We start from the raw sequence: 19,406 nt of genomic DNA on the forward strand, positions 1-19,406 counted from the left end.
GGGCAAAAGAGGGAGGGAGGGTGGGAACTGGATTGGGATACAACAGATACATTTTTTTTTTTTTAAAGAATGGTGTAAAGACTCTAACTCCATTTGGTCTCAATTGCTTTATGGTTAGGTGAGTAAATATTCTTCCTTAAAACACACAACACAAACACACACACACACACACACACACACACACACACACACACACACACACACACATATTCTAATGTTCCAATTCCACTGGAAGGGTTACTTCACAGGATAATTACATGACTTGTGGGTAGTACTTAAGTGAATTATAGGATGCCTATGCCATGTTCTCAGAGAGCTAATGGGTTCCCTTGACTCTTAAGTCCACCCTGAAATCTTCTGGTGTGTCCTATAATTCCAAAGCAAATGAGACCACAAGAGGGACAAAACTATATTTTGTTCCTTAGTGACACACACAGATTAGTCATCCTTCATGAAATAGCACCTGAAATCCAAAATGGGTAGAGGCTTTCTGAAACTTCAAGGAGAAGCACTGTTCTCTCTGATTTGAAGTTACCTCAATTTACGTCATCTGCCCTAAATAGATTACTCAACGGAGCCAGGCTGTCACTCATATTATACAAAGTAGGAATGGATGAATTGTAATGTGACACCAGGTCTCACTGTGACATCTCTAGAGTGTGTAGAGATGAAGAACAGTCACCTGGTTTAGAGTCTGCCCCAGGAGATACCACTCTTATTGTTCCTTAACTTACTAAGGATAATTCTTAAAATTCTCTCTCTTCTCTCCATCCCTCCCTCCCTCCCTCCCGCCCTCTCTCTCTCTCTCTCTCTCTCTCTCTCTCTCTCTCTCTCTCTCTCTCTCTCTCTCTTTCTCTCTCCTACTACGGGGGATTGAATATGGGGGCCTCACACATGCTACTGAGTTATATTTCCAGTCTTTTTTATCAATTTAAAAAAATATTTTTGCAATATTCATTGTATATAGAACTGTATTTCATAAGGAATTTCGACTAGAATCTAATATTCTTTAATTATGTTCCACCATATACCATATTTGCCCCTTTCTCTCTCCTCCTTGCCTCAGTAGTCCTTTTTGTCTCTCTAGAGGGTTTGATTCTACTTTTATGTCATATATATATATGATTTTATGTCTACATAATAGACATAATATAAGAATAGGCAGTGTAAAAGAGAAAATGTTCAATTTATCTTTTAAGTCAGATTTAAGTTGCTTAATATGATTCTCTCTAGTTGTCAATTTTCCTTCAAGTGACATAAGTTCATTGCTGTTTAAGATTGTATAAAATCCCACCGTGATGTGTACCATTATTTCTTACCCATGCATCCAAATTGATGGATTCCTGCGTTGCTTCCATCACTCAGCCATGGTGAAGAGTGCTGCAACAAGCATCTGTGTGCAAGTATTTTTGCAACGTGACTGTTTTGTTTGCTGTTTCTAGACAGGATCTTACTAAATTGCTCAAGCTGGGTTTGAAACCATTGACAAGGCCACAGTCCAGATGATCTTTCTGCCTGAACCTCTGGAGCAGCAGGACCATGAGCCTTACTCTGTATAAACATTCTTCCTTATCCTTTTCTTTATGCCTACTGGGATTCTGGCTGGAGAAGCCATTGATCCATCTCCCCAAGGTGGGCTTCAATGCGACATAATAATCACGCTAAAGAGTGAGAAGGTTTTTGTTCTTTTCCTACAGAGATTATAACATTTTTATCCTCTGAATCTTGTAAAAAGTCTGTGCTTTCCCACCTTGCCTATTACACCTCTCTTTCCAGGTGTTATTACCTTCATTATCACTTTAAACTTTCAACTATTAACACCTCATCTGGAATCACATTTATGAAGGAAGAAGAAAATCATATCTTGCAACGTCTAAGTATATGGACATTTTAATATCTTTATTTTTTAGGTGACCATCTCTCTTCCTTCCTAATAAAAACATTTCCTATAAGCTAGGTATACATGGCCTCCTTCCGTTGTAACATCTTTTACATTAAGGCCAGGAGTTTTGGTCACAATGTCTTTTGTCTAGTCTTTTCCCTCCATGGTGCCTGACTGAGAGCTGCCACTTGTTGAGAATTTCAAGAGCATGGAGATGGATAACATGGTTGAACATTTACAACCTCCACTCTGAAATACTAAGAAATGGGTTTCAAGCATTGGAAAAGGCATCATAAAAATTAACACTTAGGGTAGAATTCCTCACCTCTCCCAACTTACACTATTTACCAACCAATTCTCTGTAAGCCATAGCAATATTTAATCACCATTTTAATGGATTGGGCATTGTTTCATTCTCAGACTGCTCATTGTTTTGATGTCAACAGAGCACTCGAGAACTTCTTAGACTCAGCCAAAATCTCCACATAAACACGTCGGGCTTTGTTACAGCCCCCGTTACTTTGCTGATGGTTTTCAGGAGGGCTATTTTCAACAACAACAGCAACAACCTATGGTTTTTCTCTACATCATTGATTTGCCTTTCACTTAATTCATGATTTTCAGGGGGTGAGTTTATCAAGGCAACAGGAAGTGATGCAAGAACATCCTAAAACATTTCAACATCAGAAGACAACCACCTTCCTGAAGATTTTCTAAGATCTTTTTTATTCTTCTTGTAATTGTCACTGTTTAAGATTTTAAAGTGGGCAGAATAGTTCATTCATCCTGAGATAGTTGAGAAAATAAATGAGGCTGTGACCTCAACAGTGGGTAGTAGTGTAGGATAAACTTGAGAAACAGGACATAAGAATGGAATTTGCAAATTTGGTTGAAGGTATTGTATAAAATATTAGTTGGAAATATTATTGTACTAAAAAACAAATTTATTTTTCCTTTTTACTTAAGTTATACAAAGCATAAGAAAAAGCTGAAAATGAAACAAAAAGTCAGTTTCTATTAAGTAGATTTATAATTTGAATATTTTAAGACGTGTTAATTCCGAGAGAGTTGTCAATGTCCTGAGTAGAGAAATCAGAACATACTCATTTCTCCATTATTATGAGATTACCCTGTCACGACTTTTCTTCCCCAGGGACTGACTCTATCAGTGCCCACACTCTTTTATTTTACTTATCCTACTTTTTTTTTTTTTAACTAAGATTTCACAGTGTAGCCCAGGCTGGCCAAGTTAGTGTGTAGCTAACGTGACTTGAATAGAATAGTCTCCCTAGACTCATATGTCTGAATACTTGGTCCCTACTTGTTAGAACCACTTAGGAAGGACTGGGAAGTGTAGCTCTCTTGGAGGAAGTGTGTCACTTTGGGAGGACATTGAGGTTTCAACACATCCTTGCCACCGTGCCTCTTTCCACTTTCTGCCTGTGGATCAAAGTGTGGGCTCTCAGATGCTATTCCAGGCACCTGTTACCCCTCCACAATCACAGACTCTAACACATTGGAAACATAAACCTAACTGAACTCTTTTTACCTTTTCTATATACATTTATTTATTATTTATTTGTCTACTTCTCTTACAACGTTGGCGATGGAATCCAAGACCTCACAGACTGTTAGGTAAGTATTCTACCACTGAGATCTATCACTTGACCTTAGTATGCAAATTCTTTTGAGATTCTTTTTTTCTACTTTTAACATTCAAATCCCTTAAGAAACAGTATAGATTATGTACTCCTTCTGCTGCCATCCCTCCCATTTGGTCAGCACTTAGATAATCAATATCTTGATATTTCTAGTTTTCATGCATTCATAATTTCATTGATACATTGTTATCTTTTTTTAATACATTGTTATCTTAAGACACTTAATTTTGTGTATGAGTGCTAATTTTGCATTGGTCATAAAAATCAGACCTGTACCTATAGAGTTAGGGCACATAGAAAAGGCACTATGTAATTAGACTTATGGCTTGTAAAAATATTTAACTAAGTGGGGGTATTGCTTTAAATGTTTTCTTCCCAAAGACTGGGGACTTCCTTGAGTCCAGAATCCAGTGTTGAGGTCTGTTCTGTCTGCAAATCGTTCCTCCTTTTCCTCTGACGTTCATTATCACGCTCCCTCACTTACGATCCTAATGTGATTCTGTTGTTTCTAATACACTGTGGTTGGTTGGTCTTATCTCCCCCCTCCCCTTGAACATAAAATAAAATGCAACCTTTGGAAGGCTATTCATCTGTCTCCAGAAAAGGTCATGGGAAGAATGCCATAGAATTTTCTAATGGTTCATCCATCAAAAATGCAGCTCTCCATTGATTCTTCCTGAATTGTCAATTTCCAAACAGCCTCAGGGATCAGCCTCATCCTTTGAGAAGAAACCCTTGATAAGGCGAGGGATGAAGTGATAAATGATTTTTTTTCTGGTGTTTTCCTTTGGGAACGATAGCTTGCTGTGCGCCTTCAGCAATAGCCTTCCATGAACTACCTGTGTAAAGGACTTTGTGAGAATAACCACAATGTAGACCTGGCAACAGTAGTTTAAGCAAAAAGTCACCACCTAAATGTTAGAGTCACGTTAATGGTTTGCCAGGAAGCAAGCTAATATGCTGACTTAAAATACATCGTCAAACACAGTACCACACATTGATTGGGTGATACATATTTTTGGGGGGTGATATATTTTTAATATAAATGAAAGTATTATACATAAATAAAGCTCTTATCTGAGTCCATTAGGAAATAAAATAGAATATCAGACAGTATCATTTGAATTACAACCACCACTAAGAGGAATTAAGTTCAGTTTTAAAACATGACCCCCAAAACAAACCTACCCACATTATTTTGCATGTAGTGCTGTGGACCATTTTTTATTGATCAAGTTGAAAAAGGTATGATGCACCTGCTGCTGTAGGTTTTTCTGTCCTTGGCTATCAGCATAGAAGTGAATGTTCAAGGTTAGAAGTTCTATACTCAAAATCTAATTATTTCTTACTGTCTTTTATGACTAGGAGTAGAGCAAATATCAGTTCATATTTTACATAGGTACCAAGTCTTGGAGATACAGAAAGACAAGAATCTCTCTATAAACAGCTTATGTCACACAAACAGTAAACAAGGATAAAGGATGAAAGACGGCAAGTTCCGCAGTGGGAATCAGGGAGTGGTACTAGTTGGACTTCCACAAAAATCCCTCGATCTAGAGAGAGTAAGAAGATGATGATAAAAGTAGCAGTTCCACAGCATACTTCAGGAGCAAGAGGGGGAGTTTAATGTGTGTGCATGCCACATGCATGAGAGAAGGACATCTGTATATGCACATATACCCAATGCACATGTGTTCAATGTGCAGCACACAGACAGACACATGCAAATACATGCATATGCAAATATAAACACAGCAAGAAATATGCCTACGTACTCACACAAGCCTGTAACATATATACATACAAACACAGTAATGTATATGTGCATGGATAAACATGTACAGTGTAATGTATGAGTATGCTCCAGGCATGCGGATATCCAACACAACATACATATGAGCACACACAATTTATATGGACATACCAAGGGCACATATGTACAGCTTTCATGTTTCAGCCCTACCCACAGGTGTGTATATAGATGCACATAGGACATATTTTCACACAACATGCATGCAGTACCTGGGAACATACACGGCATGGATATACAGACATGTGCATATATGGAAGAGAGAATGGAGGTAGGGTTTTCTTATTTCAGGTTTTAAAATATTTATATTTGAAGACTGATTGAGGAGAAAAATGTCTCCAAATAAGTTATTACTGAATTTCAAGAATGGGAAATGGGAAGAGGTGTTTTCTGCTTTGATTTATGAATGTATTATTTCTAAAACTTTGACATTAAGTGATTAACACAATCATATTGGTGAGGCTTGATCCATTGACCTGAATAAGAGAGTGCTAGTGATCTACAAGTTTTCTAGAGAATAGAAGAAATGAGTTTGGAAAAGGGCAAAGGTTAAGCCTCACTTGGCAGCATTGTTAGCAACAATTTGAGAAAGTTCTAATTTTCCTTATTATATTTGGATCTTTAGCCTTAAAATTACAAAGCTGAAGGTGCATTATCTTCAAATATCATTAGTTCAGTAGTGGCATAAATTTTCTGGAAGAAACCAGAATGGATTTGAGGTCTGCTCTATGGGACAGTATACTGCCCAGTACTATAAAATCGGTGGGACATTTGTGTGTGTGTGTGTGTGTGTGTGTGTGTGTGTGTGTGTGTGTGTACTGTAGGACTGGGAATCAACCACTGATGTCTTGCCAAATGATCAACCAGTAAATTGCCTTCTAAAAATATATGTTTATATATGTCAAGTACATCAGCTTCAGCCTCCATCAGAGAAACCTCTTTTGGCAGTAGGTGATGGTCAAAGCTCATACATGGTCAAAATGCTGTGTTTGCAGTATTGGGAAATGTGGGAGTGTGTGGTTGAGGTGAATGCATTCATGCATTCACAGTGCATTGGATACAATTAAGATGCTTTCAGTATTTCAAAATTATTTTAATAAATAAAATATATCCTCCAATTTCTTTAAGCTGTTTCAAATTATGTATTCCACACTTAGAAGACTCAACTGCGTCTTTCCGTGCCACTGTGTCTTTCCATGCCACTGCATCTTCCTGTGCTGCCCACTCCTCTTACCACAGTCGTGTTTTCCTTTTCAACTCTTAGCATGCTTTAAAGATTAATAAGGCTGTTTTCAATTTTCCTGTCCTATCTCTCACTCTGTTATTTCTAGACAGATTTTGTCAACACATTCTCTCCAGATAACACTCTGCATTCTCTTTAAGCTTTCCATGCCTAGTGAGTTTTAAATAGGAGCTAGCCATCGTGAACTTTCCATCGTCAAGAGTTTGGGTTTCCTGGTACTCCTTTAAATAGTGTTGGCCTTTGTCCCAGCATGCAGCTACATTGCTGAAGATCGTCTTAAATGTTTGTGAAATTGCATTCAGTCTGTGGAAGACCAGGTCATAGGTGGGCTCCTTTAGCTCACAGCTAATGCATATCTCAGACACTAAGACACACTGTCTGCTCTGAAAGGCAGAAGTGAAACTCGCCATACCCATAATCCATGCCAGTACCTGCTCAATCTGCTCCTTTAGGAATAGACCCTCCCTCCCCCAACCCAGCCATGATCTCAGAAACTCTTCCTTGCTCCTGCTTTAACTAACAGGCTCCACATCACTCATTGGAGCCAACTTGGCCTCCTATATGGTTATCAGTCATCAACAAAACCTCCACTTTTGCTCAGGTTTCTCTTCTTTTCTTTCGTATAAGTCTTTTTACATGGCGGCACATTTGGCTGTTGCTTTACCATATACTTTAAAAAATGGAGAAGACAGAATGGATATAATATGAGTCTTGTTAAAGTTTCTCTGGACTGTCTCTTAGCTGCATTGGAATACCAGGACGTTTATTTATGGTTTGGGGAAAATATCAGTGTTGGGAAGGATGTGGTGTGGGGAATTGGCTGGGGGTTACTTTCTACTTTCTAATTTTTTGTACATTTGAAACAATGACAAATAATAAGCCTACTTTTAAAAAGTCCCCTCTTAGCACAGGGTGGAGAAACTGCTCCATGCAGGAGTCAGAGGCAATTTTAGAGCTCATGGTGTTTGGGACTTCCCATCTACTCTTCAATGTCAGTTTCCTAGTGCCTTTTATATCTTATACAAATATGATGTTATTGTAGTCTTGGTGCTTTCGTTGTCTGAGTCTTTCATGGCTATTTTAATAGAAGTAAAATAAGAGAGGAAGGAAAAGAGAGAGAAAGTATCCATGTCTCTAGGTGGATTTTTCACTGACTTCAGATAAACTACCCAACATCATCTAGCCGGCTTTCTCTGAAGCAGACATCAATTCTTCAAGAGGCAGTGTTCTCAAAAATCAAAGAGATAGGAAACCACAAGATTTCTACCATCAGGTGCTGTGCCAAATTCAGGGATAGTGGCTGACAGGGTATGTATCTTGTGGAAAGTCTTTACCTCTGCACATGATACTCTCTCAACTGTATCTTCAGGTCCACAAGTCCCAGTAATCCCAGCTACTGCTGTCAGTCTTCATACTAACCAAGCAGTGGTGTACTGCACATACCAGTAGACTACCATGTTTACCCAGGATGCTACAGAGTAAGTTTAATCATGGACATGGACTCAAATTTTACAATATTCTCAATAAGGGAAATATAAACATTCAATATGATGGAGATTGATGTAGTGAATGTATAGTTTGTTCTTCTCTGAGATAAAGAAAAATAAATATATAGAAAGGTAGACTTTCATTATTCCTTTTCCTCACAATACTTAGCACATGTATTTTTTCTTCAGATATTTAAACAGTATATGTTGATTGTGGGAACTATAATTTATATAGATAGTATAATACTATAATAAATGGGTGTTTTAATATTAAGATATACAACTTAAAACATAGTACATGCTCAACATCTAAAGAATGCATATTCTTCAGTGACTAATTTAAGTAAAAGAATCCATGCAATGAGTGGATGAACAGGTACACACAGTCACCATTTAACCACCGCTGACCTTCCTAGACTGTGCAGGTCACAGATGGAACGTCTGCCTAGAAAAGGAAGCAGGAGACTCCTTCATGGAGGCTTCCATGATGCAGCAATGAATGATGGCTGATCTTAAAAGCTCACCCTGCTCTTCGCAAAATATATTATTGCTTTCACTTCTCTGCCACACACATAAATTTTAAAAAATCAACTTATCTAACAATCATAAAGACAACTGGGTTTAAAGTTTAGAGAATAGTTTAGAAAACTTGAAACAGGGCACCTACACATTCATTTTCTTTTTACTTCTTCTTTTCTAGAACAGTGATCTCAGAGAATACTATTCTGCAAATAAAGTTGTTTTAAAAATATGAAATTGCTATAGTAATATTAGACCAAGTATACTCCCTAACTAGGACCTTCTGAAGGTTGAATTCACTACTGAATGGGGAAAAACACAGGGCCATAAAGGATCGATATCACTTTAATGGATGACAGACAGCTAGCTATCTTCCACGTGGCCCATGCCTCTAAGTGACAATGTCTAGTTTGATGTCCTGGTTTTTGCTGTTTCTACAAAAAGAAAACCAAACCCCACAACCCCCATGCACTCCTTTCACTCCACCATATACAGAAGAGTGGCCAGGAGATTTCTGAGGCTTATGAAGCAGAGTGCCAAGATGCCGTGGTAGATGGCTAGAGCAAATATCAGAAAGTACGTGTCTATTAGTTCCCAAGTACAAGAAAATAGTGTCCCATACTGTGCATGTTCTGGTACACATTATTTTTTTATTATTCATTCATCATTTCAGAATGTTCTTGGGGTATTCATTTTTACCTACCAACATGTAAGGAGAAAATTCAACTTTAACAGAACAAGCCGTGGCCAAAATCGAGGGAAGATATTTTGGTCACTTAGACCAGGATTAATAGTTTCCTATCTTTAATAACATGGGGGAATGAACTCTGTGTGTGAGAGGCATTCAGGTTTTCCTCCATCAGTAATCATTATTCATGACCGCATTCTTTTTTCTTTCATCACCTCTCCCCTTCCTCTTTCTTCACCGGCTCCTCTTTTTTTTTATTGCTTAAGTTCATATGTTTATGTACATGCATATATAGGCATATGCATGCTGCTTTATGCTTACGTCTATTGAGTGTGCATTTTTGTATATTTGTGTATGAGTATGCATGTTTTTTATGAATGTGAGTCTGTGTACTATGAGTGTATGTATGCATGGGCAGTACTTGTCTGTAGCTGTCATCAAATATAATGACCAAGACAACTTGTAGAAGGAAGCCATTATTTGGGCGTGTGGTTCCAGAGAGACATGGCAGCAGGTTGATGGAGCAGGAAATGGAGAGATCACATCTTCAGCCTTACACATGAAGCAGAGTAAGCCAGAAGTGGCATGAGACTATAAACTTTCAAAGCCCACTCCCAATGCCATACCTCCTCCAGCAAGGCTCCACCACCTAAAGGTCCCACCACCTCCTCAAACAGCACCACCAGCTTGGGCCCAAGTATTCAAACACCAGAGCCTGTGGGAGACATAGCTCATTCAAAGCACCAGAACACATCTGTGTGTATATGGGTACTGTATCTGATGTATGTCTGTGTATGTCTGTAATGAGCCTACATGTGTATGTGTGTGCCTATGTGGATTCATATATTTGTGCCTGTGTGTATTTGTGTATGTTTGTGTGTGTGTGTGTGTGTGTGTGTGTGTGTGTGTGTGTGTGTGTGCGTGTGAGAGTGTTGTGCACGTGTTCTTGTGTATGTTTGTGCATGTCCACGTCTTCACAGGTGTATGTCTGTGTTGCTAATCCCCTAAATCTGACTAAGACTTATTTCAAACAGGCAGTTGCCTGAGAAAGACTTAGACAATGGCACCTCTGAGACAAAGACAAGCAACTCAGAGATTCATTCAGAACTCCCAAAGAAGCGGTGTGTGAAACAAAAAGCATTGTTCTTCCCTCTAGGGACTGATAAATGGTTGAAAAAAAAATGACAAATCTGTTCTTGTTAAGCTGTAGCCTGAACAGACTTGGACTGTGTAGAAAGCCAGCCTGCGGAGTCTGGACCTGTGCCATCGCACTTTTCCAGAGATTTCTTACAAACCGACATCAAACTCCTTCACACGGCCAGCTCTTGGAACGATCTGTCCTGGCCTTGAATTCCTCCTTTGCACTCAAATTCACCTTAGAAAGGAATTTAGGGCCAGGTGATGGTATTCAGAAATGCAAAGGAGACAAAGAGAAAGGAAGAAAGATGTCTTTCCACTGCATGGATGCACAGAACCCTAACATTCACGTTGGTCCCCACGTGAAGCCTTGTTTGATGCAACCATTGCTATCACGGACCTGCTGCCAGCAGAAGTGGCTCTTTCCTGTCACCCATGTCTTTCAGGCCATGCTACAGTCTCCATCACTCTTTCTCCTTCCCTGTGTAGAGCATAGAACTTGCTTCAGCAGGAATGTGCACAGTTTACGGGCAGCTGGGCAACTTCAAGAGAAATAATAGAAGAATCAGTGTCATCAACCATCAAAGAGAACATCAGTCCCCAGGATGCTAAGGTTTGAGGACTAAAGCTCTGTGGTTCTGTTGGTTGGTTTGGTTTCACTTGTTTGTTTTAAATAGAGCCTCAACTGTATTGCCCCAGCTGACCTTGAACTCCTGTGTTCCAGTAATCTCTAACTTCAGCCTCTTGATCGGCTGAGATTATATGTATACGCCATCGTGGCCAGCTGGAAGAGGAGTGTATTTTGGAAAGCAAACACCTATAAAGTGACTCTACCATATCACCAAAAAGACTGAGCAAGGAGAATCAGGTCTGAGGCTAACCTGTGGTTACATGGTAAATTCTGAATAAAAAAACAAAGCAAACACATAGGACATTAACTTCATACTCAATGAACATTTCTTAAAAGAAAGACATAACAAATAGTATTAATCTAAGCTATGAATCATGGCCTTAACATACCACTTAGTGTTTGCCTTTGCTTTTCTCATATTTGTTTGATTATTAACATGTTCATATAGTTTGATCATTAGCATCTTCATACTAGTGCTAGTGGAAAACATACCAGGCCCTGGTGTAAATTATAAGTTATGAAAACATATTTACCTTGGAGGACACAAAAGGCAGCGCCCCACTAGATGATGCAGACTTTCTCCAAGTGCGAGAGGCAACTCCACCTTCACTCTGTAACATACTGATATAATATAGACTGCTCAGTGCCTCTAAAGAGCAACATACCTTGCTGTGGAATCCTTGTGCATCCTTGGCTAATAAAAGCTGGAAGGCAATAACGTCTCCTCAAAAGTGTGCAAGAGAAAGCATCATTGTTCTAGTGGCTTGGGCCTGAAGAAGACAAGGGACTCTGGATGGAAAATATTCCCTGAGGCTCAGAGGGAGGTGAGAAGCAACCCAAGAGGAGAGGTGAAGGCAATCAAGGGCTATGATGTCAGAAGATCTTATCACACACACAATAACGATATCACCTTCCCATAAAGGGTTACTGAAGCCACCAGAGCCTTCAGTCTCTAGCTCCTGGCCAGGACCTTGGCAAAATCTTGGTAGCCTGGCACCCTAGAGATATCACTGAGATACAAAGCTAGGCTCCCCCCCCCCCCCCCGCCCCAATTCCCTAACCCCTGTGGTACCCACTTTAACTCCTACAAACGTAGCTGCTGAACTAAGTAGTGCTATGAACTCTGAGCTGAGGGCATTTCCTTTTGCAGTGTGTAATGGTTAGGAAAGAGCTGGTCAAAATGCTGAGAATAAAGGAGAGTTGGCTGCTCAGTGTGAAACACAGCATCTATCTCAAGCCCTCAAGTATCCAGGGACGTCATGAAAAAGAACAGCAAGACTAAGACTGGAGGATGGGGAAGAGTCTTACAAAACTCTGTCTTCTGGATAGGAAACAGCTGACACAATCAGGAACACATGGCATTACAGCTACACCACATGACCTGAATAAAAAGTATTAGCCTTGAAAACAGAGAGGAGACTAGTTGGAAAAGAGGCGGTCTGCCATGGAAAGGGGATAAAACGGATAGTGCAGTATACACTTGAAAGAATTCTGACCCACTGTAGCACATGTGGGTCAAGCTTTAAAAGGGTGTGCGGAAGGTGGAGAGGGTTAGAGGGAGGGAGGAGGGATGGGGCTCCAACCAGGATGTAAAGTGAATAAACAAACACAGGGTGACTGCATTTCCTTTGCTCTGGCTTCAGAGTTCTCCTTAGAGAGACTGAGACATCAGTTCTGCAGGCAGATCCACGGCTGGGGCCTCCTAGGAACATGCTGATAACATGTCACCCACCTAAAGTTCTATCTAACCTATTCACTAACAGTTACATCTCTGAGACATAACCTCAGACCTAGAAAGCATGGGCTGACACCTATGGCAGTTGAGCAAACAGCAAGCTTGCTGGGACGCCCTTTGAAGGGACTTGCTCATGAGTATCAAGTGAGTTGGGAAACATTTGCAGGCTACCTTTGCAGATCCAAGGTCTGGGGTCTACTGCAGTCCATGAGAATAGACAGGCTTAGCTAACCAGGAATAAATGCATGAGGCAGACTGCCTGTGGGCTGTTGCTATTTCCTACAGGCCTCTAAGAAGTCCTCAGAGCTCGCCCGTGGATCTGTGTTTCCTCTTTCACCTCTTCTACTTTCTGCCCTTTTGGTGAGGTAGGACCCACCCACCCACCTTTTTTTTTTAATAGACAGCTGGGTAATCCAGATTTACTCAGATTAACTTCGTCATGTGTTTGCTTCATGCCTTTTCTTTTTAGGTTAGCACATGGATACTAGTATTGATGAAAGGATGATGTTTCATGCCCATATACCTGTATCAGAACACAAGATAGATTCCTACCGCCATGTTGGGAGAAGAGGACTATGGACATCCTCAAGGAGCAGGAGCAGATGCTTCAAAGAGAAGAGGAAGAGACACTTCGGGGAGGAAAGATGATGGCAATAATGAGTCTGCGGGTCTCAAGACTCATAGGCCAATTCATGGAGGGAAACTCGTAGGCCAATCCGTGGAGGGAAACTCGTAGGCCAATCCGTGGAGGGAGACTTGTTGCCAAATGGACATCAACTTGGTCCAGATTCAACTCCAAGTCAAAAACACGTAAACAGCAGACCAACATTTGTATTTAGAGGAATTTGAGGCCTATAGTTTGGAAACCAGGTTTGTGGGCATGAGTGTACTGAGTTTAACTTAAAAGCTCCACGGTGATCAGAGTGGCTTTTCATCCCCATCCCCAAACATTTTACTGTTCTTGATTTGATCTAAAATTAAAAACCTAAAAACACTGTAAAAGCTTGTAATTGGTCCAGAGTAGTGAACACAACTAGGAAGGCAATTCCTTGAAAGAGACACAGCTGGTTTAGGCTACTTTTCAAGCACTATTAGAGATGGCAGATTCCCGTGCCACCTGAACCTCCCTAGGAACCGCATTTATTTGTTTATTTCACAATACTCCGCTCTTGTAGTCAACTTTTTTTGTGATTGATCCTTACTCAAGGAGTTAATTTCATTCAGTCATATGATACAGAAAACTGATAGGTGTTATTAATATGACTTATCATCAGAAGTTACTAGCTTGCAAAATATTTGAATCATATTACCACATGGCTACCACAGGCAAGTTACAAAATGCCAGGGCTCAACTCTCCTAATGCCCATGACTTACATAAGTCATTCTGCATAATAAGTTCTGGAAGAGACACTGAGTTCTATTACCGGAAGCTGGAAATTTTTCACAAGACAGACACTTGCCAGTGTGAGCAATCCAAATATATAGTTGCCCTTTCCAGCTTACATACTCAGTTCACATGAAAGCCGCTGAGACATATGGATGTCCTTATGGATTCAGACAGGCTGGCCTAAATCCTATCATGAGTACAAATATCTTGTGTGTCCCAGGAGATGATAGCTTTTAGAATTCCCCAAGGAAGATGACTAAGGGTAGTAGTTAAGTTTGTGGTTGGGACTGAGCTGAGATGGAGGTGAGTGCTCTTTCACCATGTTCAAAGACTTGGGAGCACTCTATTATTGAATAAAGATCACACCGTAAAGATTACAGAACTTATAGGTATCCTATCACTGGGAAGGGAAGAAAAAGGGTTATGTGGTATCTGAATGTGCATACATCATTCATGTACCAAAGAAAGATCCTGTGGTTTATTGAAAAGGAAAAAGTAACAGTAGGTTAGGAAGATGGCTCCGTAGATAAAGTTTCTATAGTGCAAGCATGAGGACCTGAGTTCAAATCCCAAGCATTCAAATAAAAAAACTGGTTATGATGAATATGGTTGTAATCACAGAGCTGGGAGGTGGGAAGAGGAAGGTCCCTGGGGTTCACTCACTGGTCTATCTGGTCAAGTGGTGAGCTCTGTGTTCAGTGAGCACTCAACACTGGCCTCTGGCCCCCACAACAGTCATGGACATGCACCCATACACACATACACACACACACACACACACACACACACACACACACACACACACACACATACATACACACACACACATACACACACATACACACACACACATACACACGACAATAAGGAATAAAGCCATGAGCATCCATTAGACAGAAATCAACATAAGGATGAGACTAACTGTTATGAGCATGCCTGTCATGCTTCTAATGAGATTCTCTATTTTCCTGAAAAATAAAAAAAACATAGTAAAACACTTTCATTTCAGTACCACTTTGACACTATTTAGAAGACAATCCGATCCTGGAGCACCCAAATTGGACACTTTGTTTACCAGAAAAATTTATCTCATCAATATTCGATGTATCAAGTAGCAGGATGTTTTAAATTTTTGCTTACTCTTTTTCAATGGGTGTGGGGTCTAGATAGCAGTACAATTTCGATGACCAAAAGAAATTGACCATCTTTACTAATTGTGAACTGTGAAAGGGAAGATTGATAACATAAGCAAATACCTGCCCACTGAGGTTTCAAAGGTATTCCATCTCTGAAAAATTCCAAGAAACAACAGGCTTATTCTTCGTCATGCTTCTGTAACAGGGTGATCATGTGTGCTTAATATGAATGATCAGGTTTAGCCCTCACAGAAAAGTCTACCATAAATTTCAATTCATGTCTTAGTTTCATTTCCTTCTGCTGTAATATTATATTTTTGGTGAAAGCAACTTTATGGAAGAAAGGATTTGCTTAGCTTGCAGTCCCAGACTACAGTCCATCATTTCAGGAAAGCCAAGGTAGCAGAAGCTTGGAAAAGCTGGTCACATCCACAGTGAAGACCAGGGGGAGGATTTATTGCATGTTTGCCAGTCCTCCCCTCATTATCTCGTTATGATATACAGTTCAAGAAATGGTGACATCCACATTAGATGGGTCCTTTTAGCTCAGCTAACACAATCAAAACGGTACTGCTCTGAACCGCGCCCTTCTGCCCCCCACACACATTCTCAAAGACCAAACTGATGCAGACAACCGGTCCCTGAAACTCTTTCCAGGTGATTCTATGTTAAGTGCATAGGTAAACTCAAGAGGATTGGAGAGGTGGCATGTAGGTTAAGAGTACTGGCTTCTCTTCCAGGGAACCTGGGTTTGAGTCCCAGCTGCCACATAACCTTCAGCAACCATCGATAGCTCTAGGTTCAGAGGATCTGACATTCTCGCCCCTGCAAGCACTGTGATGCACAGACATCTTTGCAAGCACACACACACACACACACACACACACACACACACACACACACACACACACACACACACATACACACACACACACCCCAATATGCACATAAAAATTTAATTTTTGTAAAATGAGTGAACGCAAGGGAGTTACAGAAGACATTTTCATTATGTTGGTGAAAACTGACATTTACCTTGAAATTATATTGCAAAGCTTTACTCATCAATGGAGAGGAGGGAAATAGACTGAGTGAACTGGAAAGCATAGATTTTTCTTTCGGCTTTTAGAAAATATTAATTTTTCATTTTCTATTTGTGTGCATGTTATACATGTCAATTGTGTCCACCTAGTCAGAGGCCAGAAGAGAGTGTGAGATCCCCTAGGGCTGGAGTCACAGAAAGTTGTGAACACCAGACATGGTGTGCTTCGGAACAGGACTTAGGTCATCTGGAGGAGGAACAAGCCCTAAACCTCTGAGCCGTCCCTCAGGCCCAGAAAAGGTTTTTTCTTGTTTTGTTTTGTTTTTGTTGTTGGGTTTTTTTTTTTAGCCTACTTTTATTATTGTCTCTTGTAAGACATCTAAATCTTACTCTTTGTAAACTGTTAACTGGTGATTAGTTAATAAAGGTCAATAAAGAAATGAAATTCCACATTTCTAATATAAGTAGTACACTTTGCAAAGCATGTTAAAGTCACTTTAATCATATATTTGGTTAAGTGTAGATTTGTTTTAAAAATCACACATTTTTAATCACACACTAATTATCCCTGAAGCATAAAAGTAGGAGTGTTTACATATAATTTCCTCTAATAAGAGCCATGAGCCAGGGGACGAGAATGGAAGTACACCAATGACCTATGTTCTTGTAACTAAGTACAGTATTTATTGCCTTGGAACTTGTAGTAATTTAATTTCAGACCAATTAAGAGAATATTTAGCAGTCTCAATTAACCTGATAATCAAGAATCCCCATACAGCACAGATCTCCCTGAAGAATTTTCTAAAGGCAGACACTTAGTTTGGCTGAAATGATGGAAAAAGCATACAGAAATCTCTCTTGATGAAATTATTGATAGTATTCCCTCCTAGGAATGTGTCTTGTTTTTAACTCTTCTACATACATCATGAATTCTTAAAAACAATGATTATCAGGATACTAACATCCATATATACAGTGGGAATGTATTGAGTTCCGGGACACCAGGCATTGAGTTTAATGTTCTCATTTTCCCTCTATAATGGGATGTAATAATCCTCATGCACAGAACTTGAATCTTAAAGTGTTTAAGTATTAGTTTAAAATAAATAATGGAATAGGATTCTCTCCAAACCCTGAAACCAGAGACCTGGCTTCTTCCATTGGCCTGCTGAAAGGTTAATTTCTGGAAAACCAGCTAAGGAGGGCGATCTGACAGGGTAGTGTAGAAAGAAGTCATGAGAAAAGGAAGTGCCTACTGGTGGATTAACTTCAGCAAGGCAGGCTCATGTTCTGGAGCCTCCTAGGAGTTTCTGAAGGAAATAAGTCCTAGGAGAGCTTAGTCAGAGCAAATGTGATTCATGTACAGGCGCTCCAAGCAGGAAATGCCTGAGTTTCCTCCCAACCTGTCTTCTTGATATATTATGGGTGGTAAAATATCTACAATTAGACAGACCCTCCCCAGCCATTTGGCAGACAAGTAATCAGCAGACTTGTGAGTAGGATGCATGATAGAAATATATAAAAAGGTGCATAGACATATAAAGTATATATGGATGAGAGATGGTGGAGAGAGATAGTAGCTGTGAGAGATGCATAGATCGATAGTATAGAAATGATAAGAGAGGTAGGAAGATGATAGATACATGCATACATACATCCAGATTATATAGATGATAAGCAGATAAATAGAAAGATGGCTGGTAGATAGATGATGGAAGAAACAAAGAAAGAAAGAAAGAAAGAAAGATAGATAGATAGATAGATAGATGATAGATACATAGATGATAGATAGATAGATGATAGATAGATAATAGATAGATAGATAGATGATAGATAGAGAGAGAGAGAGAGAGAGAGAGAGAGAGATGATAAATGATGAACAGAGATAAATAAATAATTGCAGAATAATAGACACTAGAGTAGATATAGACAAGGAGAAAGAAAGACTGAGTTAGTTAAGTGATAGATAAGTAGAGGATACCTCAAGTCTGTCTGCTGCCTATGACATATAATTTAGATGGAACAATCTGGTCCTATTTTGAAATAATACAGAAAATAACAACTTACTCATTTACATTGCATGTCATGACAGAAATATTTTAAACTATCATTAGGTATGTTTGCCAGAGTGAGATTTTAATTTGAGGGGCGGGATTTTTTTTAAATAATGACATCTTGAACTCTAATCAAAGTTACTGAATGAATTTCTGTTCCTATCACTAAGCACAAATGTAACCAGAGCTCTAAGTGTTCTCTTAGTACTCTGTCTTTATACTTTTTTATTACTGTGATAAAACATGATGACCAAGGTAAGTTATAAAAGAAAGCATTTGATTTGGGGCTTATGGTTTAAGAGGGTTACAGTCTGTGATGGTGAAGCAAAGGTTGAGAACTCACATCTTAATGCACAAGCTGTAGACCAAGAGAGGAACGCTGAGGCTGCCTCACATCTTCTGAAACCTCAAGGCCTGTACCCAACAGCACTTCCTTCCTAACAAGGCCATAGATTCTAACCCTTCCCACACAGTTCTATCAACTGGGAACCAAGTATTCAAACATATGAGCCTATGGTGGCCATAATCTTTCAAATCACCAATTACATATATGTATGTGTGTGTGTGTGTGTGTGTGTGTGTGTGTGTGTGTGTGTATGTGTTAAGTTATATAGACCATAGGACAGGTTAATCTGTTTAAACCAAGAATCTGGTGGTGGTATTCTTTTTAAGTGTGTGTGTGTGTGTGTGTGTGTGTGTGTGTGTGTGTGTATGTATGTATGTTAATCACATAGGAAGCCTATCTGGAAGAGGCCACATGAATAGCCCTCACATCTTGACAATTTTGCCTACACTGGACTTGTCAGTACAATTCATTTAAAGCACTCCATCCACCAAGATATAAATATTAATCTGCCAACTCATTTATTGAAAACTCTAAATATACTGGTCTGATGTATTTCCAGAAAAAAATTGGGTTTGATTAAATTCATATTAAATAAAAGAAACATAATTATTTTTACATTGTGAATCCTTTTTTACTTTAAGACCACAGTG

This window comes from Acomys minous (genome assembly GCF_964271855.1).
Source record: "Acomys minous genome assembly, chromosome: 5".
In the NCBI taxonomy this organism is placed as follows: Eukaryota; Metazoa; Chordata; class Mammalia; order Rodentia; family Muridae; genus Acomys; species Acomys minous.